The sequence below is a fragment of the Pygoscelis adeliae genome, unplaced genomic scaffold, assembly GCF_000699105.1.
Source record: "Pygoscelis adeliae isolate BGI_AS28 unplaced genomic scaffold, ASM69910v1 Scaffold339, whole genome shotgun sequence".
NCBI lineage: Eukaryota > Metazoa > Chordata > Aves > Sphenisciformes > Spheniscidae > Pygoscelis > Pygoscelis adeliae.
Window position 1 is genome coordinate 435,753 of NW_008825544.1, and position 9,437 is coordinate 445,189.

Genomic DNA, 9,437 nt, shown 5'->3' on the forward strand with positions numbered 1-9,437 from the left:
GACCACGGGAAAACTTGGCAAGAATGAGACTTTGTCCATCAATTTTGGCACTGATTGGACAAGCATTGAGCACGATTAAATTAGTTTCTGCACTCAACTGAACATAATGCAACTTCATTCATATTAATAAAGCCCTAATCTCCATGGTCGCTCAAATGAGTGTCTTAGGTGGGGATTTACTGTGTGGCAGCTCCTGGCAGTGCCACAGCTGGGCAACCCATCACCAATGTTAATTAAAGGCGGAATTAGAAATAATAACCATGGCTGTGCTGCTTCTGTCTTTTTGATAAGTTATAATATCTCCCATAAATTCACAAGGGTAGGGAAGAAATGATCCCATAACTGCAGGGGCTTTCCAGGGAAGTGAATTGCTTTGCAGGGATGATTGTTTTTTAGTATCTCGAATTAGGTGTTTTCAGAAGCGCCACTGCTGTGTCACGCCTCCTTCACCAGCAACTGTAAACAATAGCAGCTCTTTCGCCTTCACGGGAGAGACCAGCGAGGGACGGGGACACTCACCAGCCCCAGGACAAGGGATGTGGAGGATTCCTTGGGGGTGAGCACGTCTGGAGCAAACACCAGTCCCTGGCTGGTGCCAGCACTCCAGGAGTACCGGCCAGGCAGATGGCTGGAGGAGAGGCTCCTTTGGCTGCCAGGGGTGGCCAGGGGACCTGGCTTCCAATGTCCCTTGCTGCGTCACGACAGCAAGCTGGAGAGCCATGGCATGGAGCTGTGATCCACCTGGGAACGACATCTGGGGACATACAGCTGCAAACAGGGGTCTCTGCCACCCAAGGGGCAAAGGAGATCGGACGGTGGGATGGGTCTTCCATGGGACTTGTGCCTGCCTCAGAGTTTGGCCCAAGGCTCTGGTGCTGGGATGTCCCAAGCTGGGCGTGCAAGACCTGAAGTGAACCCAACACAAGTAGTCGGTACCCAGCCCAGGCACACAGCACACAGCCCAGATAGCCCAGCACCAGGAAAGCCTTTGTCCTGCCATGTCTGCACTGAAAAGCCCCCGTTAGCCTCAGTGATGTGACCCCCTAAGGCAGAAGCAAGAGTTCATCCATCCTCCACCCACCCAATCCTCTCCCCACAGGCAAGTGCTGCAGGAAGGAAGGACTGGCTTATTTTCCCTGCATGCAGCTGAAACCTGCTGCCAGGTCACAGATCTGTGCATAGGGAATTTACTGTCCCCAGCTTCTGAGTCATTCCTCCCTGGAGCATCCCTGTCCCCATCCCTGTCCCCTCTCCACAGGGGTTCCACATCAGCACCTGGGAAATCAAACACTTCTAACAGGCCATAACTTACCCTCCTTCCTCTCGTTTTGTGGCTGCAGAAAAACAGAACCAGAAAGCCTGTGCTAACAAATGCTAACACAACCCCTGGGGCTGGGATAGGCGACAAGGGATGGGGTAAGTTCTCCTCCTTGGTCAGGCGTGGGGGGAGCATTCCCCCAGTGCTGCCTGGGGCTCTCACAATATCCTAAGGCAAGTGGATGATTTTGTGTGGGGCTGGCACCAGTGAAGAGGGTGTGAGCCCATGGGATCCCAGCAGGTTCCTGGGCTCAGTGCGGTGGCTGTGGCTGTTTCAGCTATCCCTGCAGAGATGGCGGCCCAAGCCATGGTCACCTTCTTCACCAAAACCAGGGGATGCTGCCATTGCCAGCTGCCTGCTCATCAACTCACTGCACAATGTGGCCATGCCATGGGCTGGGCAGGTCCTTGTGCAGGAGGATTAACTCCCTCGCATGCACTGGCATGCAGAGCTCTTTTCTCATGTGCAATCCCAGGAAGGTCGAGTAGCTCCTGCCACTTCACAGCTGTGCAAACAAGTGCCTCCCTGGGGAGGATTAGCCTTGCTGCAGGAGACAGTGTCTGCTCAGATTGGCATTGGGTGCAGTCGCCTACAGTTCACCCTTCAGAAACTTACTGAGCTTTGGAAATGGAGACTGTTGCCTCCTGCACCTTGCCCCACTCCTCAGGCCCCCAAAGGCAAGGCTGTGGGGCATTTGGGCTATTGCTCTGGGGAGCTTTTCTGCCTGTGCCCCCCACACTGGCATTGGCTCTGTAGAGCAGGCAGGGAGCTCCTTAAGCTACCTTTGCGCATGCTGCAATTGCCCTGGCACTGTGCACCTTCATTAGACGGGAGTCACTCAGCCCTGCTCATCTTGGCACCGGCACTGGCACCTCCCTCCTGATTAGGGACAGGGAAGACGAGGGACATTAGGAGCATAGAGGAAGCAGATATCCAAGAGCTGGCATCATTCTCTGATGCCTGAGCTGAACTAGTAAAGTGCTGAGCTGGGCTTGGGGCGTTGGAGAGGATGGGAAATAAGGCTGCAATGCCTGAAAGGAACAGAGAAGCTGGATCACCTTTTACTTCTGAAGTCTGGGCTCCAGGGTGGGAGAAATCCTCATCAGGCACTCTGGAGAGGACACACTGGGGGCAGGGTGTCCAATGCTCCCAAAACAGCTCTTCTCTCTTCCTCCAGGTATCCTGTGCCAAGTCTTCCCCTTTTGCATGTGCTGCTGCATAGGACCCCCAGGCACGCGTGCGGCTCCTCTCCCTGCAGAGCTGCTGTGTACATCTGGGCTGGCTGAGAAGGGTCAGCTGGACTTTCCCAGTGGTCTCTCATCCTCTGCCAGCTGCCCAACCCATGGGTGAGGGCCAAATCAGGGCACTGCTCCTTGGGACACTGCAACAGGTACCAGGGGCAAGGAAGTCTTCAAGGCTGCCTGCCTGCTGCATGCCCGCAGCAGGGATTTAAAGGCAGGTGTAGGAGGCTGAGCAGAGGAAATGTGCTGGGGAAGGTGCTTGAGTGGGGTGGTACCCCAAAAAAACCTCTCCAGATGAGGCTCAGAGAATGAGGACCTGCTTGGTACCCGGCCAGGATGAGGCAGGAGAGCCCTAATGTGCTCTTGGGCCCCTCCAGACATACACATCCACAACCCCCCGTGCTCCCACCACGTGACCATTCAGCCCCCAGAGATGAGCCTGGAGGGGGATATATCTCCAGCAACACCCCGAGGGCCCTGCCAGAGGATCGGGACATCAGCATCAGGTCTGCAGTGACACCAGTGAGGGGACTTATCTGCAACACCAGCAAGTTGCTAGGCAATAGCATGTCATGCTAATGCCACCACTGCTGCTCCAAGCTGGCGAAAAAGCTGGCAGGGTGAGCGTGCTGGGAACCCCTGGGGCAGCACCCACGCACCCTGCTCCCCCTTCCCAAGGAGCATTGGGTGTGATGGCCTTCCTCCAGCCCCAGAGGCTTTTCTGAGATGATCTCCCTGTGAAGAGAAGCCATGACCTGGCATGCCGTTAGGAGCTAAGGTCAGGGCACTTGCCTGCTTCCCTCAGACGGGTTCTACAAGGCCTTGGCTCTCCTGGTATTCCCAAGGGGTGGATGTCCAAATGGCAAGCTCACATCAGCCACAGAGACCGAAGGGGATGTCCATACACACTCCATGACTGCATCGTCCATGTAGGGTCTGCACAATCCATGTCCAGGTGCTGGGACTTGCTGCCCTGTAAATGAGTGGGTGCTTTCAAGTCAAGGGTATATAATGAAGAGTCTTTGGCCATCTCCCGCCTTGTATCAACATGTTGTGTTGAACTACAAAGTCAGGATGGGCCCTGTGGGCCTGGCTTATCCTCCACCAGCAGATAAGAGGAGAAACAACAGCATTGATGGGGCTGTCCCATAGGTTATTACAAAGCTGCCTCTCAGTGTGTACAAACCTCTTTCTACTTGGGCCTTTCTATCTAGACAAGGATTTTCCCTCCAAAAAGGGCTGGAAAGATGGATTCACAGCCAAAAGCATTGCTTGTAATTCAAAATGCTCAAAACTGGAGTTTATTGCCATGGGGAAACAGCTAGCAAGTCCCAAGGGAAAGACATAAATGCCTTGTTGAATATTCGTACATTCTTTCAAATGCCACCAAAAATAAGACATTCCTGGTACTTGCCATGACTGCCAAAAACAACTGGAGAATAGAGAAGCCCTGCAGAGAGGAGAGGACGAGGAGGGGAAGTGCACACAAGCATGTGCATGTCTGCAGGCACGCATGTGCCTGGGAGAAGCTCAGGGCTTGCAGCATTTGCGGTCCCCGCCAGACCACTGCCTGCTGCTACCACACTGATGTGGGGCAATGGGACAGCTCCCACCATCTCCTTTATCCCCTGCAACACCTCAGCTGCCCCATGTCCCCTCCTAACCTAGGACAATCCCAGTATGGTCTAGCATCACCTGTGTCTTGTGTCCCACCATGCCCACCTATTTTACATTAAAAAACCCCAAAACACGCTGAAAACTGCCCAAACCTCCAGCGTGGCTTTGTCCCTGCTCAGCCTCTAGGCAAAACCTCACCTGGTGTTTTCAGAGGCTTCCCCCAGTTTCAGGCCATGGGCAGTAGTCAGCCAACTCCCCAAAACCTGATTTCCAAACTGGAGGAGCAGCAGCACAGAGCTATGCCCCGTTGCCTGCCCTCAGCTTGCTATGTGCTCTGCCAGACTGGCCAGCAGCAAACCCACACCCCTGGGGGCTGTAATTATTTCAAGACACCCCCCCTCAGTGCATCCCTGAAGCTCCTACCAGCCTTTTGCTGTGCACCTCACAGAGCCTGAGGGCAGTTTAACGATGCCGATGGGTGCTTGCCCCAGCGGATGCAGCACAAAGTTGCTGCGCTGTAGTTTTACTCCTTCACTGTGACACTTCATTCCCAGGCTTGCACTGACCCCGTGGGAAAGCCAATTTGACTTTAACCCCTTCCAAATGAGCTGAAAAGTCTTGCATTGAAATAACCCATCACCCTCTGGCCCAGCTGGAAAAGCCCTTCGACTGCCAGCATTCAGCCCAGGGATTGCTCCCCAGGGCTGTGCAAGTCCCCATGCCAGAGGAAGGGCAGCGCGTGGAAACCCACGTGCCAAGAAGCTCCTCGGCCAGGGCCTGTCAGGGCATTTTAAATTATTTGCTGGAGTGTTACACAAAGAGGAAAACATCCGAGACTCGCGGCTGAATGACTCACAATCGCCTGGGGAGGAAGGGCTCTGTCACTGCTTATGCAAGTGCCAGCAGCTGCTGGGGCTGCGTTAGCCCTTAGTGGAAGCGCTGTGTCCCAGCAAAACCCACACATTTTAGGGCACGGTCTGAGCACTGGGGGAAACGCAGCTTGCAGGTCCTCAGAGGAGGAGCAGCAGCTCTGCTTTCTGCTGGCCCAGCCTTGGGAACGGCAGGGCTGTGCCACGGTTGCCGCGCATGCTGGGCACCCAAACTGGGTGTGGGGGAAGGTGCTCCCCTAGCTAGACCGAGGAGAGGAGAGGGTGTCTGGATAGGGGATTTGCAAGGTGGGGGCAGCAGGGGTGACCTCGGCTAGGAAAGGCTGGGTGTGGGAAAAGCTCTGGAAAAGCTTGGCAAGGGGAAGGATTGAGGATTACACACACACACACACACACACACACACACACACACACCCCCACACACCCCCACACAAAGTCCTGGTTTCTCACCATCTCCATCTGGGTTGCTGCCTTCGGGGGAGCAGGCATGAGGATGGCCACACCGAGGTGACACCCTCTCACTCGGTGCAGCTGGGAGAGAAGGAGCCAGCAAGTAGGCAGGGCAGAGCCAGGCAGAGCCAGGCAGAGCTGCGGGGAATAGTCTGTCCCTAGCACAAGGGAAGGCAGAGCAAGAGGCTGGGGGGGCATCATACCCATATTTGCAGTCAGTGGGGCAGGGTCCTCTCTCTCGACTTGCCCCATCCCTGCCTGACCCCATCCCCACCAGGGCAGCTGGGTTTCAGGAGAGCATGGGCTTCATGGGACCCCCCAAAACAGGGTGGCAGCAGCTGGGAACACCCACAGCCCCACTCCTCTGCCAGCTGCAGAGCTGGGGTTCAGGCAGACATGAAGCCCAGAGGAGAGCTGCGTCAGTCCCCATGGCCCCATGCAAAGGGGAAAAGGCTGCTGAGGTATTCAAGGAAGCTGCCCCACACACTACCCTGCACCACAAGAAGCAGCTCTGGGATGTCTCATCCCCCTGGATGGAGGAGACCCCTTGCCAAGCAACAAGAATCCAGCTGGGTCCCCGTCCCTTCACACGTGGCTCCAGCTCTGCCAGCAACTGTGGAGCAGGGCCCAGGCAGGAAAGCAGAGCTATGGTCATGCAGTCCTGGAGGCTTCCCCAATCTCCTGGGGGTCCTGCAGAGCTCGGGACAAGATATCTGTTTGTGGGACACCAGGAAAAGCAGGACAAGGTGGGCCAGCAGTTCACTATGTCCCCACGCTGGGTACAAGGATGCAGGCAGCAATACACCCCTGTGTCCCACCATAGCGTTCATGCTCCTGCTCAGGCAGGAGGGGGGGACGGGCGCCCCTCTCACCAGCCACACGTGGCCCCCCCAGACTGCCCACCCCATCCCCCCCGCGTGGCTGGCAGCTGACGTCAGGCAGCAGATGCATCCTGTGCCCAGCAGGCTGGAGTGGGGGTGGCACTGGCGGGCGCCTGCAAATATCACGGCTGCTGATGGCGCTGGTTATTCTTAGCACCCCGCGGAGGCACAGGGGGATCTGCCTGGCAGCATGGCCAGGAACCGGCGGGCTCCCCTGGAGCAGATGGTCCAGCTACATAAACCGGCTCACTCCAAGGCACCAACGGGGAAGGGATGGGGAAAGTGGCACAGCCAGATTGCTCTCAGGGCCCTGCCTGGCACTGACCCAGCTGCAGCAGGCATCTGCAAGGCTCTGGAGACACCCTGAGATTAGGACAGGGTGCAATCTCCTCTCCCAGACCCCCCCAGGGAGGGTTGCCCCAAAGTGTGCATTGGGAAGATGGGCTGTGGCTGCAGAACCTGGACAGACCCTGCAGCTCACAGCACCCAGAAAGATGGCACATGGCTTGGGTCTCCATGCAAAGAGAGGAGTGAGACGCTCAGCCCACGACTGGCACAGAGCTGGCTGAGCCCATGTCCTTCCACGGCCCTGCACATTTCTCCCTGTGCTCACCTTCCCAGCCCACCACCCCCTCCAGCCTGGGGGGGCTGCAGGAGAAGCAGGGGCAGGGCTAGGGTCCCTGCACTGAGCCGGGAGCAGAGCACCCCACATTTCAGCCAGGAGAAGGGAATCCTGTTTAGAGCCAAGAGAGCAATGTGGAGCCTCTCTGCATGTAATGCACTGGCCTGAGCCATCCCCTGCTCTCCAAGTCTGCACCAGCCGTGGATGAGTCCTCACTCCCTCTGGCTTATTGGCCTGTGCCGGCCATGACATCGGGCTGGCAGTGCCTCTGCTTGTGTCCGGGGTGCAGGCTGCCTCGCCTGGGGTGCAGAGCAGCTGGGTGTCCTTGAGGAAAGCGGGTGTGCGGAGCTGCAGGCAGAAATCAGCATTGTCCCAGTCCTGAGAACAGCAGGACCCAAAAAGGCCAGAGCTAAACATAGGAAACCTACTTTTCAGCTGTCGCTGCCAGCAGCGGGGCTGGATGCCTGCTCCCAGCTGATAGCCTCATCCCATCACATGACTCCAGGATCTGGGGCTTTAGGGAGCCATCGTGGCTTGCAAAGCTTGCAAGCAAGAATGTGGCAGACCATGACATGTGCCAGTTGTGGATGAGGAGCCAGGAGCTGATGGCCGGGGAGTAGCAGGGCTGGTGTGGGGCAGCCCCTCCCATGGCAAGCGTGCTGGCCTTGGGGCTGCCCCGAGCCCCGAGCAGCAGCTCCCAGGATTGCTGGAGGAGCCACGGGCCAGGAGTTGCAGCCGAAGGGCAGAAGGAGCCTGCAGGAGCCGGCGGCCTGCACCCCGGGCTCCTTCCAGGAGGAGGGAGGTGGTGCGACCTGCTGAAAAGGGTGGGGGGGGGGAGCCACAGGCCAGGAGTCTCAGCCGAAGGGCAGAAGGAGCCTGCAGGAGCCGGCGGCCTGCACCCCGGGCTCCTTCCAGGAGGAGGGAGGTGGTGCGACCTGCTGAAAATAACAGCAGTCCCGAAACACTCCAGGACAGGCTGTCTGGACGGCAGCCACGCGAAGGAGCCGCGGCCTCCGGCAAGCGCCGGGAAGCACCGTGCACAGCCTGGCAGGGCACCGGCCGCCGGGGACGGGCAGGACCCCCGGGTCTTGGGCACAGCGGAGGGGCAGAGCCATGGGGGGGGCTGGAGGCCCGGGTGCCAGCCCCGGGCGCAGGGAGGGGGACATGTCTGCACCAGGCAGGCCCCCCCCCTCCGCAGCTTACGGGGACCGTTTTCCAGCCAGAGGGCTGGAAGAAAAGAAATCTCAGCACCCTCCTGCTCCCGTGGGCCCTGGCAGCAGTGGGTCACCCACGGACCCCTTCGCCAGCAGTGGGGTCACCCAGTGACCGCCTCGCCAGCCCTGCTGCCAGGCTGTGCCGATGCTGCTGGCATACCCCACGCAGGGCAGATCGGCATGGTTCGGCTTCCCTTCCCTCCCGTGGGGCTCAGCCCCTTAGCGACCACTGGAAGGGGTGAGGAAGCACCTCGAAAACAGTCCTCAGCATCCACCAGTGCCACAGAGAGAGGGGACACCCTGTGGCAGCCTGTGGGTCACCCCTCCTTCAGGAATTCGCCTGGTTCCAGCATCATCCCAGGGCTGCCAGTCACCCCCGCCCCACGCCTGGATTCCCTGCTAGTGCCACCTCTGCTGGCGGGGCCGAATCCTGGCCCGTTTGGCTGGATTGACATGAAATGAAAAGCGCTGCCCGGAGGTCTCCTTGGCCACTTTTACAGCTGTTTATCTGTGGCAGACGTTGTCTTGTGCCTTCCTTAGTTACTAATGGACTGGAAAGTACTTCATCCTCATGTGATGCAAATGCATCTTCCTCCTTGTTGCCAAATAGGGAACAGAAATGTTTATTGAACACTTCTGCCTTTTCTTCAGTGGCATTAGCTGCCCTATTAACATCTCATGCGAGCGCCGCTCTGCCGCCAGGATCTCTGCTGTCCTGGTGCTTTTGGTGGTTTTGCCCTGCTGGATTTTGACCTGGTTTATCTCTTCTTATCAATTCTGTGCACTTCAGACCCACTGCTGTCGTCCAGTTGCTGCTTTCTGCAACTCCTTCTATCAATCCGTTTGCAATTCCTCTGTACAGACTTCCTCCCGCTGCCTTTACTTCCCCTCCTGCCCGTGGTGGGCTTTTCAAAGCCTGCCTGCTCCTTCCCTCAGGCAGCTCTGCTGCCTTTCAGATCCTCGGCCAACCCTTCTTCAGCAGCTCCCAGTTGTTTTGTCCAGATGTTTTCCTCTCTGAGGGGGTGAGGGATCTCCTGGCTGGCTCAGAGGGTTCATTGACCGACGGTGATGGCAGCCCAGCGCAGCTTCCGCCCCGCACGCTGTCCGCCCTCTTTCACCCTATTTCTGGTGTCCTCCTTAGCTGGGACCTCGGCGTGCTCCCGTTCCTCGTCCCGGGCAGCATCACAGCCCAGCCATCCCCACATCT